This window comes from Habropoda laboriosa, unplaced genomic scaffold, assembly GCF_001263275.1.
Source record: "Habropoda laboriosa isolate 0110345459 unplaced genomic scaffold, ASM126327v1 scaffold90, whole genome shotgun sequence".
Lineage (NCBI taxonomy): Eukaryota > Metazoa > Arthropoda > Insecta > Hymenoptera > Apidae > Habropoda > Habropoda laboriosa.
The window spans coordinates 1,316,672-1,333,379 of record NW_017100218.1 but is presented as its reverse complement, the minus strand read 5'-3'; the positions used below and the strand labels follow the sequence as shown (position 1 = coordinate 1,333,379).

General features: G+C 41.1%; 1 protein-coding gene across 1 annotated transcript in view; it reads left to right on the top strand.

Annotated features, from left to right (window-relative positions):
• Positions 1–16,708, top strand: part of LOC108570937 (dystrophin) — a 517,829-nt gene that overhangs the window by 41,766 nt on the left and 459,355 nt on the right. The gene's annotated exons all lie outside the window — the stretch shown is intronic.

Below are 16,708 nucleotides of genomic sequence, written 5' to 3'. Positions count from 1 at the left end.
ACTCACAAAGTGTGAATCACTGTGGAATGGACAAGGCGAAAAGTACTTCGAAACGCGATTTATTTCAGTTTTATTCAGAAAGGGAGAAACCGCGAATTTATATTATTTTCAATATTATTATTGAACTAAACTTTCGTAGAACGCGAGTGAAAAATTGAAAGAATGAATATAAGAAAATTTGAATAAAATACGCGACGAGAATTGGGGAGAAGCATAAGTTAAACGCGTAAAAATATTCAATAATAAACGAACTAGGGATGAAGCTATTATTTCAATACGCGATGCACTGACTCTAGTATTTACTAAAATTCAAAAATTCTCGTATAAATTCCGAAAATAGATTATTAATTACGGTAAACTACTGAGACGGTTTAATTTAGGGTGGGCATAGTGCACTCGTTCCAAATCAGCTCACAATATACAATAATAAATCAACTAACTACTTAACATGCAATTCATGCAAATTCCTTGGATGGTAAATTATTAGTAAACAAAATTCAATATCAGAGAAAATATATGAAAAATTTCAAATTAATTCCAACTGCTGGGGGAAAAGTACATATTGATTGTTATGCTGTAACGAAAAAGCAACCTCTCAAAGTCACTTCAATATTCTATTCGACAAGTCTGAAGAACAAGGATGACTAAAATTCAAATGTTTATTTCCCTAAACCTTCAAAATAATTTCGAAATATTTTATTCGAAGCGGAGTATTCCAAGTCAGTATCGATAATTGAAGAAATTATTTGATTGTATTTAAAAGAACCGAAAGGAGAATATTTAAAGTCTGATATTAAATGTCTAGCAAGTACCAGTAATTGGTAAAATGATTTATATTTGTTTTAAAAGGAAAATTTCTAATAGGTATTAGTTAAAATGAATTGTTATTCAGTCTATTGTATTGAAATTCTAATTGATTCTAATGTATACAAGTGTTACAAGAAGGCTGAGTGTGTACAGTGTGGACATAGGCTAGCTGGTAGCCCCCGACCACTCTATTCACATCTCAGAACCTTCAGGTCAAAATATGCCGCGAAGTGTCTAGGGCCCAGTATAAAGGGTGAATAAGTTGGCGGGACATCGGCGGGTCCTTATATACCTGCGGTACCCTCTCCCCAAAGTCATTAGCAAAATCGTCGGTTAGGTCAGGCGGGAAATTTTCGCGGGAAATTTTCGCGGGAGATTTCCGATATCGTAACACGGTATAATTTATCAATTTTCACAATTTTGTTATAAATTTATACTTCCGACAATTTGTTATAACATTGCATATAACAATTTATACGTTTTTACAATATTCTTCAATGGAAACATAGGTTTTAGCGTTCTCGTTACTTACTCGTGGTTAAATTAATTTCGTAGGGATTAAAAATCAGGTTGACCTGTGGTCGTAAATTAAAAATAGCCATAGTACAGCTAAAATTATCGTGTTAAATAATTCTTTTCCTACGAATCAAAAATGTATTCAACGTTTGTTTGTTATAATATCGTGAAATGAATTATATTACACATTTTCTCTATTCACACTGAATTTAAAGATTATAACGATTAAAAATCAAGTTGACCTGTGGTCATTTATCAAGAATAATCATAATAAAGCTGAAATTATTGTGTTAAATAATTTTTTTAATACGAATTAGGAATTTATTCAACGTTTGCTTGTTACTACTTGTTACAGTATACTGTCTCGCAATGTTGGTTGATTAATTAGGTTGAACTGCACAGAAAATGCACAGAACTGCACAAATAATTCATTTCACGATATTATAACAAGCAAACGTTGAATAAATTTTTCATTCCTATAAAAGGAATTATTTATCACGATAAATTTAGCTGTACTATGGTTATTTTTAATCTACGACCACAGGTCAACCTGATTTTTAATCCCTACGAAATTAATTTAACCACGAGTAAGTAACGAGAACGCTAAAACCTATGTTTCCATTGAAGAATATTGTAAAAACGTATAAATTGTTATGTGCAATGTTATAACAAACTGTCAAAAGTATAAATTTTTAACTAAATTGTGAAAATTGATAAATTATACCGTGTTACGATAACGGAAATCTCCCGCGTAAATCTCCCACGAAAATTTCCCGCCTGACCTAACCGACGTTTTTGCTAATGACTTTGGGGAGAGGGTACCGAAGGTATATAAGGACCCGCCGATGTCCCGCGAACTTAGTCACCTTTTATACTGGGCCCTAGACACTTCGCGGCGTATTTTGACCTGAAGGTTCTGAGATGTGAATAGAGTGGTCGGGGGCTACCAGCTAGCCTATGTCCACCCTGTACACACTCAGCCTTCTTGTAACACTTGTATACATTAGAATCAATTAGAATTTCAATACAATAGACTGAATAACAATTCATTTTAACTAATACCTATTAGAAATTTTCCTTTTAAAACATATATAAATCATTTTACCAATTACTGGTTGTATGTGCCTCGCAGCGTCGACAGTTTATTGGCGACGATTAAACGACGCGGAGGAACTTCACTCGTTGAAGTCCCAGTCGAATGTGTGGAAAGTGGACTGTATTTTGTTTATCGAATGATACGAAATGTATTTTTGTGTGAATGCACCAAGTGTACAGTTGAGTATGATGTTGTGATGTGAATACGTGTGTGGTAAGCTACGAAGTGAATACTTGAGTGGTCGACTACGAAGTCCTTAAAATTTAAGTAACGCCCTTTAGCCTGCCCTTCTCAGAGCGGGGGTGAGGGCACTGTCTAAGTATGGGTGGGGTTTCTCGAAGGTTCGATGGGTCGCGGAAAATTCCTCCAGGTCGACTCTTAACTACAAGGACCGTTATACACATGTTTTAGCCGACCTTTCGGAAATACCGAGTTTATGACCTGGTCGGTTATTAAGACGAACGAAACGAAATTCTAAAGCTATTGAGTAAAAACTCGAAATGATTAAAAATACCTTTACTATCGCGAAGGCACAAATTGCCGGTTATAGAAAAAATAAGACTCTGAAACTATTAACGAAAAATAAACACGAAAATAAACTGTCTGTCACGTCCATGTCATAAACTAACCTTCGAGAATCTTTAATTACGGTGTTCCGTATCGGACGGAACACTGGTACTTGCTAGACATTTAATATCAGACTTTAAATATTCTCCTTTCGGTTCTTTTAAATACAATCAAATAATTTCTTCAATTATCGATACTGACTTGGAATACTCCGCTTCGAATAAAATATTTCGAAATTATTTTGAAGGTTTAGGGAAATAAACATTTGAATTTTAGTCATCGTTGTTCTTCAGACTTGTCGAATAGGATATTGAAATTACTTTGAGAGGTTGCTTTTTCGTAATAGCAATTGAAATTAATTTGAAATTTTTCTTTCAGTATCCTTGTGGAACTTGTAACGAATGCTGCTCCTAATTCTTAACACTTGCTGTAAAATTATTAGTTTTTGCATTTTAACAAAGTGAATTAATATTCCTAATTCTTATAAAATTATTAATAAACGTGAAATATTCTTGTAACGGTAATCTTATGAGAAATACTCGTATAATTAATTCTGAAATTTTTGCTTACATGTTATAACAATTGTAACGTTTACGTTTTGCTGTTTCGCAGTGTTTTCTCTGTGAATTCTATGTTTCGAATTTATTTCAAGCTAAAGTAACGTCTGTGTACTGCAGTTCAACCTAATTTACTTAAATTCGAATTACGATACAGTATATTTACAATTCTACCTGAATTTTCGAAATTATAAACATCACCAGTAAACTTCCATTGCATGTAAACAATATTCTCCACTAATCGGTAATTATAAAGTAATTATAAAGCAATTATAAAGTAATTACCGAAAAATATACACTTACATTCTCATGTTGGATCATTTACCTCTCTTCTTCTCGTCTGTTCACACATTCTCTCTAACTCTCCCAATTTCGTTATCCAATCGTTCCTATTTACTCTCATTTTCAAATTTCACACGTTATTCGCTATTATCCTCCCTTAACAAACCAACAAATCCCAGCACAATTAAAACAAAAATAATACACTACCAGCTTTTAAAAGAAATATAAATCATTTTACCAATTACTGGTACTTGCTAGACATTTAATATCAGACTTTAAATATTCTCCTTTCGGTTCTTTTAAATACAATCAAATAATTTCTTCAATTATCGATACTGACTTGGAATACTCCGCTTCGAATAAGATATTTCGAAATTATTTTGAAGGTTTAGGGAAATAAACATTTGAATTTTAGTCATCGTTGTTCTTCAGACTTGTCGAATAGGATATTGAAAAGACTTTGAGAGGTTGCTTTTTCGTTACAGCATAACAATTAATAACAATCTTTCAGTATTTTTCATATATTTTCTCTGATATTGAATTTTGTTTCCTAATAATTTACCATCCAAGAAATTTGCATGAATTGCATATTAAGTAGTTAGTTGATTTATTATTGTATATTGAGAGCTGATTTGGAACGAGTGCACTATGCCCACCCTAAATTAAACCGTCTCAGTAGTTTACCGTAATTAATAATCTATTTTCGGAATTTATACGAGAATTTTTGAATTTTAGTGTACACATTATCCGTCGAATGTAGAGGGAGAGCCACCGTTTGGTTGCCAATTGTTTATCACATAGAGTCGGCCTACCTCCACGTAAAAAAAAAAAAACATGTAGGGTCGATTCCACAAGTATCAGTAAAATGTAGGGTCCATTCCACTAGATCGACCCTACATTTTACTGACACTTGTGGAATCGACCCTACATTTTTTTTTTTTACGTGGAGCTAGGCCGACTGTGTGATAAACAATTGGCAACCAAACGGTGGCTCTCCCTCTACATTCGACATGTGATAATGTGTACATTGTTTATCAGCTTTTCTGCTGCTATCGACCCTACATTTTACTGACACTTGTGGAATCGACCCTATATATTTTTTTTTTTTTACGTGGACGTTTGTTTTTGTAATTCATCCAAAGCGATATATTATGAAATTAAATTAATCACTCAATAAGTATAACATTAACATAGTATAAACATTAGATTGTTTCGATGGTCATCAGTGACTGGAGTGCCTCAAATGTTTAGAATAATTAAAATAAAATAAATGTTGTCAACTAAATATTTTAAACGTCATAGCTAGCTAGACATTATTTTCAATTGAAAAAAAAAAAATTATAAAGCATAATACTATAATCCTATGCTTAAAATGTATTTTCTTGTGGCCGCCTGACAGCAACCTGTAAATCTGGCGTGACAGTGAACGTGTTAATAAGTAAATGTGGTTCAAATTATGTCGTGTTTTATGTCATTTTCATCAGAAAAATCTCATCAATATGTTAAGAAAAATTTCGGGATAAAAAAACGTAAAATTAAAAAAGTTGATATTTCAATCGCTTGGTTGACTTGACTCACGTTTCATGCTTATCTTTCATTCGCTGTCCTTGTCTACGTTCGGCAAACTACAATGGCGTGCGCGAGGCTCGAAAACGTAGTCCCTCACTCTACAAGTGTCAGGTTTAGGTTCCTTGCGGACTGACACTTGTGGAGCATATACTGTATCCAATAACATATCCGCGATTTTCGATTCCTTCCTTCCACCACCTTCGACTTCCAATCAATCAACACACACCAAGGGAATATATTCGAACGCACAACTACAAAATACATGATTTAAAAACATTCCGACCAAGGGACACGTTATTCACCATCCCCACACCAACTATTAGAATTTCGCCTTTCCGGTATTAATTTGTCGGGAACGCAACGATACCACTCGCGTTTGAGATCAAACAATTTTCGTGTCGCGAGCATCGTACAATTGCAATTAAAGTTAAGTTTTCTTACCGATGTAACTGTTTTTGTCAAATCTTGACCAAAATCTTTCTCACGACTCGTTATCGTACGGCAAGGGATTAAGAGGGTTGAAAATTCGTTGAAAATTCTCGGCAAGCTTTGCTTATCTTTCACTCGAAGGCGGAAGAATTTTCGTTCGATTTCAATCAATCCGAAGCGACTAAGTCCGAATGTTCGGCGAGGTGGTGAATAAAAAAAGAAAAAAAAAATCCAAGGGGGGTTGCCAGGGATTTACGTCGAAAATAAGACGAAGGGGCACTTCTCTGGGATCTAATAAGAGTCAGCTTAGCCGTGAAATTTTATTGTACTACGAAAAAGCTTCCAGTGCTGATGGGGTGGTTTCGTCGGTGCCATACGTTACTGCTACGCATGAATGCTCGTACGATGGCCCGTGTGTGTGTTCGTGATGCGTAACATAGGACAACGGTGGTCTACACAACATCGACGAATGACGAGGGGTGGACGGATGAGTGAAATAATGGTTTTTTGGGGCTGCGTTGGACGCTGAAATATGTAACTTGTCGGTGACCACGCATTACCGGGAATGAGATTTTGTATTAAAGGCTAATGCGAAATTGTTATTTAAATTCCCGTTCCGAGGCTTCCTTTCAATATCAATTTGCGGTATTATCAAGGTACATTCGCTCTTTTCGTGCGGATGTTGTACGAAATATTTTTTGTACCAGATTTTTATACATTTTCATCGTTGTTGTTTCTGTAAATAGACATGTTTTGCTTTTCGTGCACAGTTCGGTATTTTACATTGGTTCGTTCAATTCGTGTTTTCCGGCAAAGGGTGGGTGATTCGATCGAACGTAGAAAATACAATTTCTTGTCTAGAACGAAATGAACTGCATAGATTCTTTCAACGTCAACCGATTGGGACAGGTTGGTCTGGAGAGGACTTCGCATTCTTCTTATATTCGCCTCCATTCCGTTCGTTGGACATATTCTTCTCGGCTTTTGAACAAGAAACTTCACTTTTTCGAAAGGAACGCAACGCGTGTCTAAATCGCTTTAACGTTACTTTCTCACAATTCTATTCGTAAGAAACGAACGACAATTTTTTCTCTTTATCTACGATTTCATTCGCAGTAACAACTAAAATTTACATACATACATCGTGACAGTACAATTCTGAATTACTTCGACAATTAACCCTCCATAAAAAATAGTCGAATAAAAATACCAGCAAGTGCAATATACCATAAATCACGTAGAGCCATATTATAAAGTTAGCCGAAGGAGTCATTTTGCTCTCCCGAGTTTCTTCCATTGTCTCGAGCGAGAATCTACAAAAATCCCTAAAATTGTATCGTTTGAATTAACGATTAATCGTCGGAAAATCCTCAGCAGTCGTCTAGATCTATCTCCGAAACGTTCGTTACTTTTCCTCTCACACCTGTGCCGCTCTGTTAGCGTGTTTGATCGCAGAGACGTGACAAACTCCCTCGATCATTCGACCCGTGAGACCGTTCAGGGATGATCGGATGGTCGTGCACCGCGTCATCACAGTTTTATTCGAATCGAAGCAGCTCGGGATGTACACGGTCGTCTCTAAGGCGCTCCTTGCGCTCGAGTTTCCTCGTTAACGAGATCAAACGTTTCGCACAGAGGTCGATGATAGCCTCCTCGAGTATCAGTACCTGTTAATTCGGTCCCAAATTGAAAAAGAGGTTTTGCTTTTCATCCGACAATCGAGAGAGAAAGAGAGAGAGAGAGCGCTTACGTTCTCTGGAAGTTTCGAGAGGGTACCTGAGGTTTCTTCGCGAGTTTCATCGAGCAATTGGGCAACGAGGTAGCTGGCAGCCTTGCGGAATATTCTTCTGCTCAGGAATATGCCACCTTTAATCTCTCTGTGCACCAGTGTCTTCTGACGAAACGTGAGCCGAGTACGAATTTGGGTAACGCTTGAAGAACGATTTGCAAACGACCAGCCGGCAGTAGAGAAGGATCGTTACCTCTGTGATTTCCTTCGTGAACTGAAACTTTAGAGTTTTCGACGGAAAATTTTGAACGTAGTGATTCGAACAGCGAATTTTTTATTTTAATTTAGTGGCTGGATTTTTTCTTTTTTTCATTTCTTCGCCCCCCTTCTTCGTCTTTAACCTCTCACGCAACGAAGCGAGGAGACTTGATGGGAATCTATAGAGTTACTGACGCTTACACGTTCATTCATGCACCACCGTGAGCCTCCCCATCACGAGCTATTCTTTCACCATCCCTTATTCTTGCAATTCATTAGTGAATCGTCAGGTGCTTCATAAACAATGGACGGGGTCCCCTCATTAACGTAACTTCAATGATAATAACGCTTCCACGATTTTAAATGCCTTCGTCGTTCTGTTTGCCGTGGACAATGATCGCGATTCCGCCCGCGGAATTATCACGACGAACGCGGTATACTTTTACTTCGTACCTTAAAGAAATTCTCTACTTCGTCGCGATGATTTTTCCTAGGTTAGACGTCACAATTTTCCATAAATCTCTCGTACATATTCCCACGTTATCTTCCCCAACGTCGATACACACGTTTCCACATTCACCAAAAAAAAAGAACACTCGCAGGTCCGTCAAATTTACCTAAAAAATATTGCTTTCCAAATCGAAATTATTCCTCCAAGTATACCAATTCACGTTCAATTTTGACGCCAGAGACGACGTTCCTCGTTTGTTCCAACTTGCTCGTTTCTTTTCCATCACGTGTCTGCCGTGTTCTCCATGCAAATTGTTCGCGAGCAATTCACCTCTGTGAAGCCGGGCCGAGAATCGACGTCGAATCCGAGGACGTGCGAATTGTGTCCCGGCGGAGATTGTTCTCGCGTTAAGCCGAATATCTTGGCGCGGAGTTAGTGCAGCGAGGAGATAACGGTGGCGATTGCATCGCGTGGATCCAAACGTGAGAGAGAGCTGTAACAATTAGCGGCGGCCATGGTTGAAGAAGAGGCTGCCTGGCCTCCAGTTTCGTCGTCGTCTGAGCCGCGTTCATTACTGTACCGACAATCAGACTGCTCCACGGTCAGGAGAGCTGGGAGAGGGCGGACGAGGGGTGACACGGGGCACACTGGAGAAGAGCTAGGGGTGGTTTAAGCGAGTGTAGCCACGGCGGTCAGGCTTGTAATCTGACGGTGGTGGGTCGCTCGGTTGGTCGGGGTAAAACGGTCCATTAAGACCGGGTAGCAGTTAGTGGCTATGCTATAGGAAGCAGCCAGCTTACTAATGCCAGACCTGGGGCCATCCCCGTAAGGGTCGTTACCCAGGTCAGCCCTGGGGCTGACTTCGCCTTCGCGAAACTTCGATTTCGTTGGCTCACTTTCTCCCTCCCCACTGGTTTTCTGCAAACAGAACAAAAGTGATGCACCCTGCTCTGCCCTTTCTGTTTGGCCCGTGATCGATTGTTACGTATCTAACGCGTCCACAGGATGTATTTGTCTTCCATAGACTGGAATAATCGGGGGATGAGAGTGTGTTATCTTTGACCGGTGTAGGGTGGAGTATTTGTGGTATCATTGGTGGGGTGTGGTTTGTTTATTCTGCCCGAAAGAATCGTCACTTTAAATCGTATTAGCTCTATTTGCGGTAGTAATGGTAATGTTATAGGGTGGTTTAACAGGTTGACGCTGAACTGACGCGGTGTATTCAAGAGGTCAAATAGATGAATAGAGATCGTACGAACTCGTGTCTGAAAGTGATTTATTCAAGAGTTATAGGGAATTAAAGAAACATTGTCTATTAAAGTTGTACGATGCTTCTTGGTTTCATAGCTCTATATATTTATTAATAAAAATATCAACATTGTCAATTATTATTCTCTTAACATTTCGAAGCTTCCATTCAACCAACCAAAATCTTTCTAAATTTACTCAAGATTATCGAAACACTCCACGCGAAAGTTATTAACAATACTTCACCGTATTTTACCAATGAATTCGTAACCTGTTATCAACTACAATTACACTGTAACACACTTCAAAAGACTATCCCGAGCAACGTGAACTGAAGATAACCACGGTACCACGTAGCACACCATTATCCAACTGATTCGTCTGAATAATTTTCCATGTGGACCACTCTGTAGTCGAGGTCATTTCGACTTCACTTCACCCGAAAGTTAGACTTGGCGTAACAGTGTGTTAAGCCGGGAGCATTGTACTACACAGTATCCAGTGCTGTGCATTACGAGGCATTTAGACAGGCCGGCTCGAATATCGTCAGACAAAACGCATTCCCTAACGACAAATTAACATCGCCCCGCTTTCATCCTCACCACCTCTGTCTCTCCGCCTCGGTTTACAACGTGTTCCTGTCCAGGCAATTTTAGCCGCCGGGTGTAACTTGAACGGCGGCGCGTTGGACATCAAGTTGACGATGTTATCGGTATGTACTGTACTCTGGCAAATTACACGGTGCGTTGCACCCACGCACGCACGGATATCCGGAAGCACGCGTGGAAGGACGGGTAAGCAGAAGTTACCGATGCGAAGGGAAGAACCCCCTTAAACGCGCTCGTCGGTTTGGGGTAGCTTTGCCTTCGCCGACCAAACTTTGATTACTGTTTTCACTACGGGACCACGATACAAGTGCAATACGTACCGGTTCCTAACAAACCCGATACATCCTCGGGTCGTTACTTCGCCGACGTTAGAATTCGCTCTTGTTGAACTTGCTCTTGTGCCCGTTCCTCCTCGGTTTGTTCGTGAAATAATTCGTGGTATGTAAGACTTCGTTTTGCTGCCCTTTCGTTGCTCTCTCCGTACCACCGGTATTCCTTTAGGTATTCCTTTAGCTATCGCCAGAGGAATTTCCTTTGAAGGAAATTACTCGGAATCGTTGTTACACATCTTTTACAACTCCGCTGCTACCTTCTTCTTCTTCTTCTTCGTTTTTTCCCTCTCTTCGTTCTTCCTTTCGAAAGTTCCGGGGTGACAATAGTTTTATGTAAGTCCGTACGAACTCCTTTCCCCCGTAACAGTAACATCGCGTTTTTAAATGGACCCTTGTAAGCGTTCCAACCGAGCGAAACGTCCACCTTGATAGACGACCTCGTTACACGGAAAACGAGCCTTTCATAGCCACGTTAAAAAGACATAACATCGTCTCGTGCTTCCTCGGCCAGTTCCTCGATTTCCTTTCACCCATTCTATTCCTCCCCGTTCGCGGAAGACACCGGCGATCGTTAAATCGTCGGGGAAATTTAATAACGTTAACCTCGGACTTGGGATCTCTTCGACGCTCGTTAGATCGAGCAAGTGGGGTAATAACCTTTATCGCTTCGAATGGGACGTTAATGTCGATATGACGTGACGATACAACGAGTACGTAGTAGTCCACGGTTGTTCCGTGTTCGAGCTCTACGTGAGCTCGAATTAATCACATTGTCCGATCGTGAGGCTGCCGCGTTTTTCACCTTTATAGATCGCTATCACGGTGGAACCCGTATTTCTCTCTTCTCTCGCGAATCGTTCGATCTTCCCCGCGAACGAAAATTTATTTCGTTTCAATGTTCCCGGGGCGGGCATAGTTTCGTTCCCGTATCCAAACCGACGACGTAATTAATTCGCGACGCTCGTGTCCGTTGAGAGTGAACTTCCTGCAGCAAGTTCCGGGGCGGGCGTGAGGGGTGGAAAAGGATATTTCCCGATGAGGTAGCATCGGGTTAGAGGGAAACTTTGATTTGACTTGCACGCGACCGCTTTTGCACGAGACTGCGGTTCGCCGGTTGCGCCAGGGGCTGTTTCGTCATCGAACAGGTAGCGGTTGCTTCACGGAATTAGAATTCTTGTCTGTGGCGGAGATCAGCTTGAACTTCGCTATAGAGGCACGTAATTATCAAGCATGATTGTCGCCAACTTCCCCTCCTTCCTTCTGCTTCGATCTTCGAGTAACGTCATTCTTCTGAACTGTCGCGTGCGTCTTGCAGCGCCGATTAAGCGAGACGGTGCTCTCGTGTTAAATTAACGATATCAGAGCTACTTGGGCGATGGGTTAGATGAAATCTCGTTTCGTGCGTAAGTGAACTTGACACTTCAAGAAGTTTATGAATATGTGTAACGTCTAGGGATTTATCTCGATATGTATATTCGCGTATATCTATGTAGCATGCTTCTCCTGTGTATCACGAGTGTGTCTAATCTCCGATGTCTGTCTCGTTCCGTGGTTTCTGCTAGATAGACTCTGAGTGTTTTCCTACTGGTTCGTTACATTTTTAGAAATCGTACATATGTAATCTCGTTGTTTTAGCGAATTTGACGAATTGGTGACGAAAGAGAGACACCGATAAGTAGAAGGTGTAGACTATAGTCGATGTCTGACTTATGAGGTGTCTTCTCCTTGAAAATTTTCGTACAGCCAAGTTTCTCAAACCGTTAGATCGATTTCTAATTAAAATTCTTCGGTGAAATAAAAATTTCCCTATTCTTCAGGCACGTTGCATACGGTATTCCCGAGAGAAACGGTCTTCTTAAATCTCTTCTTGAAATGGTCAGAAATCCCATATTTTTCTCGAGAAGATCCTGTAGACATCCATTGCTATATCGGTTCTAAGTACTTGTGAAACGTCGTTCAACAGTCTGTGAACGTAGTTCGAGTAGTCCGTCGAAGGCAGAACGATTTCTTCTAATTTTTCAAGGGTCCTCTCGTCGTCGAATTTCGCGACGCTCCTCCTGTGGAAGTTGGGGCGCGATTGTGCAGGCGCGCAGGGGGACAAGAGCGAGGCGAGGACGGCACGGGGGAATAATGCGCGGGCGTTCCAGAATCCAGGAGTTTCGCACCGGCGGGGAACAATGGACAAGATTAATGGCAAATGGCGTGAGCGTGCTGCCAGTTCCGAGGATCCTAACACAAGCATAACGAGAGGTCGGTCTTGCATAATCTGTCTTGCGGTGTTGCTGAGAAGCATATCGGGACGCCGGATTATTGGAACATTTACGGGGAGAATTTCTATATCATCGCTTGGATCTTCTTCGAATTCTGTTTGGAAAACAAAAAACCCATCGGTTTCCTCTCTACGTATTTTGCGGGCAGATATTTCACTCGTGCCGCCCGGAATTTTTGGGTCTGCGCACCGTCCGATATCGCGACCAACGAATGATTTATGCAGTCCGTGATTTAATCTGCGCTTCGAGAGCGTTTCGGAAATGAAGGAGCGATTTAATTAAACGCATTGTTGTGCGGTCTACTTTTTCAAATTAGATTAATTTGAACAGGCGTTTAATATTATCTATACGATTCTGAATCGTGAATAGGATAATTCAATTGTGCAATCTTCGCTCGTGGATTGTTATCGGTGTTACTCGTGTTGATATTCAACGCACGATTGTCTGTCTGTCTTTGATTATTTTCGAAGAAAACCACTTCGTCGATTAATGCAAAATTTTGCACTGATTTGCAACGTCACGAAATCACGTATTTAGCTCAGATTCGCAAAAATTGCCCCTTCGTAACTTTACCATTGGAACAGAACGGTTTAATCGACAAAATTCACGTAAGATAAGCTTCTCTCTGATTTCGCTCGAAGGAGGTAAAGGTAACACACGGAAAAAGTCTGTTACCCGTAGCCTAGAGCAATTCCCTCTCGAATCTCTCGTACATGTTCGCGCATTCCCCGATCGAGATAAAAAGGAACGACATAGGATATTAGTTCGTCATGCGGGGAAATTGCCGAGTATTTCGCGTTCCTCTTGTTTATCTGTCGGCTGGCTCTCTGTTCGGACGTTACGCACAGTTGCATTGTTTCTTGTCGCCGTATCTCGTTCATGCTTGAAATGGACTATCGAAAAAAGTTCTGATTTCCCATTTACTTTGCTCGAGCCGCGAGAAACGCGGAAATAGATCGCGTGAGATTGACGTTCGTTTTATCCGCACGGTTGAAAAGCCATTTGTCGATATCGATGGCGGGGGTGGTGGGTGCCGATGGTTCCGCTCTAAATGCAATCCAGCCCGCAAATCGAGAATTCTAATAGGCGGCTATAATTTCTCGGCCGATCGTCCGCCGTTTTTCGTCGTTCTTCGTCGTGGTTCCGCGAGGGAAATCCTGTCGACCGATTGATTTACAGATTAACAGAAAAATAAAGCAAAAATGGCTGAATCCGAAAGAAAGAGGAGAGAAAAAATGGGGAAAAGAAAAGACGATCGCAATTTTCTGTGCATGTTGGTTTGTTCGAGGACATATTTCGAGAACGACGTCGTGGTTCCTGTACTTACGACGAACCAGAGAATAGGATATTGAAAAATCCCAGACTTACATTGACATGCTACCGCCCCTATCCTTGCCTCTTCCCCCTTCTTCCTCTTCGTTTCTCGTCCGCTACTAACTGAGGATGAATGCGTGCGAGGGTGCCGCGAATGGTAGCAGGTGCGCCATGTGAATTTATCGCGGCGAAGAAGCTCGACTTATGAGCGTTGCTTGTGATTTGAATCGGCCGAAAAAGTTCACCCCTCGGTCAGTGAACGATAATCCTCCGCCTTGAGGGGGCAGTCGGTATCGAGATATTCTTCCCTTGTCCAGGGGATCATCGATTTCTATAGCCTTCTCTGATAACTGAGAATTGTAGTTACTTTGTAGTCTAATATTCCTTTGAGCTGACGCGATATTTACATCGTAGGGGGAAAGCTTCTTACAAATTCTATTAGGGAATGAAGATACGATTATACGTACACTTTCGTGAAGAATATTTATTCCGAATTTAGGGAGGTTTTACGAGTGACAAGTTTAAGGTCAAGAGGTTAATTTAAATATTAACCCTTTGCGACACTAAACAGTTGTCACTTGGTAATTAATGAATCTATGGGCCTCTATAAATTTGGTCGCCATAGAAAAGTAGAGAATGGGTGAAATTCTAATCGTTCACAATTTCTATCTTTTCAAGATACCGCAGACGTTCCCTAGTAATGCGTTAATTAACGTTCAACTTATTCTTCAAGTACCAAAAACAGCTCGTATACGAAGTAATAAATGAAATCCTAAAATTGTCGTAACTGGAACGTTCGATCCACTTAAGATCCGTCTCGCCAATGAAGAAGAAGCACTCGGCGCAGGCGGTGGAACTTTACGCACGAGGTGCACCGGGTTCTCGCTCATAACACGGTATATTCTTGGCTCGAGGAGCGTTCTCGATATTGGCACGGTTGCAGTAGTGGGAGGAAGGTAAAGGTGAGACGTTGGAAACATTTGAAATCAGTGCGTTCCCCGGGGACACCTCGTAAATCGTGCGCCTCGTTGTTGGCGCCTTTCCACGTGCCACCCCCTCGTTGTCTCTTTGCCCCTCTCTCTCTCTTTCTCGCTGCATCTTTCTGCTTTCTCTCCTTGCCTTCTCTCTCTGTCTCTCCCGCGCGCGAAATCCGGGGAAATCCGAGAAAAATCGTGTTATCGCTAACCCGTGAAACAGAAGCCGTAACAGAAAGGACAGAGAACTAGGGAGAGAGGGAGAGAGAAGGAGAGACTTTAGAACGCTTGGGGCAAAGTATTCTTGCACGGCCAGAAACTGTAGTATCGCGAGTTTTATTCTTTTCTCGCGCTCCCTCTCTCTCTTTCTCTCCCTCGCTTTCCTCCTCGGTTTTCCATCAACCGGTAGATTTTTATAACGGAGCCTGAAATACGACGATCATTTCTTGCGGAATTATCGGCGACGATAAAAAGCGGACAGTGGCGTTGGTGATTTTTTCCCCAATCCTTTCTCTCCACGTTCGGCCGGGCAAGCTTCCTCTCCGGCTTCTTTGCTTTCCAGCACAAGAGGCTATACTCTTTCTGAAGCTGTTCGTGATCGAAACGATACACCTTTCCTCCACGGAAAATTTATTTTCTTTGAAAGGGGAATCCGAGAGGAATACTTGGATGACTTTTTATTCGTTTCTCCACTTCTTTTTCTTTCTTTCTCGGTGTGTTCCTGCAATCCTTGACTGTTTCTGAAACGGGAAAAGTTTCAAATTTCGACACTCGCGAATTATTCTGTCTTCGATGCCTCGTTTAGTTGCTCTGTGTAACAGGAACGAGCTTTCCTCCATCAGGAGATAGCTTTTCTACGCTCTTTTTTTCGTGTCGCTAGATTACAATGCTCCTGTTTCATCTTTCTTCCTTTTTTCCACTCTTGTTCATACTCTTCGCGCTTTGTCTTTCTCATCACCTTGACGCGCAGTCGATTTTCAGACGATCGCAATATTTGGACAAAGTGTAAGCGCGTCGAAGGAAAACCCGGGGAAAAAGACGAAAAAGGAGGAGAGAGTGGTTGAAAGTTGTGCGCGCCTTTTTTCGGTTTTGTTTTTTTGTGGACATGTTCGGGGAGCATGTGTGCGCGTAGCAATTTCGGCGAACGCGCGCTACGTCTGCTCTCTTTTACAAATATTGATCGTGAAAAAATAGTCGGTGTCTCTGATATACGAAAAGACAGCTTGAACAGAATCGAATTTCTCATCGAGGATCGTGTAATCTGGGTGGCGCGTGTATCGTTGTTAGATACTATAGAATATTGGCCATTGTTCGATACGAGGACACGCGAGAAGATCGAAACGCCTCGCCAAAAATCTCGAGGCTCTCCCAAGAAGCCACTTTAGAGGCAAGACGTTGGTGAAACCAATAAGAGGACCAATGATGAAGAACGCAAAAAAAAAAAAAAAAGAAGAGGAAAAAAAAGCAGAGGAAGCGCAAGCAACTGTGTGTGGAGTTATTGAAAAGGAGTCCAATATCTGGTCTCTTTGAACAGAAAATTGCATATCGCGACTAGGTTGATCGAACTAACATCGATGTGGAAGGTTAACGCACTCTCTTTCTCTTCTCAACGGGAGTGGCAATTAAAAGAATTTTTACCATGTTTTTCCGGGGCAAAACCTATTCGACAATTGTTACAGCGAGGTTTTCTCGTCTGTCAGG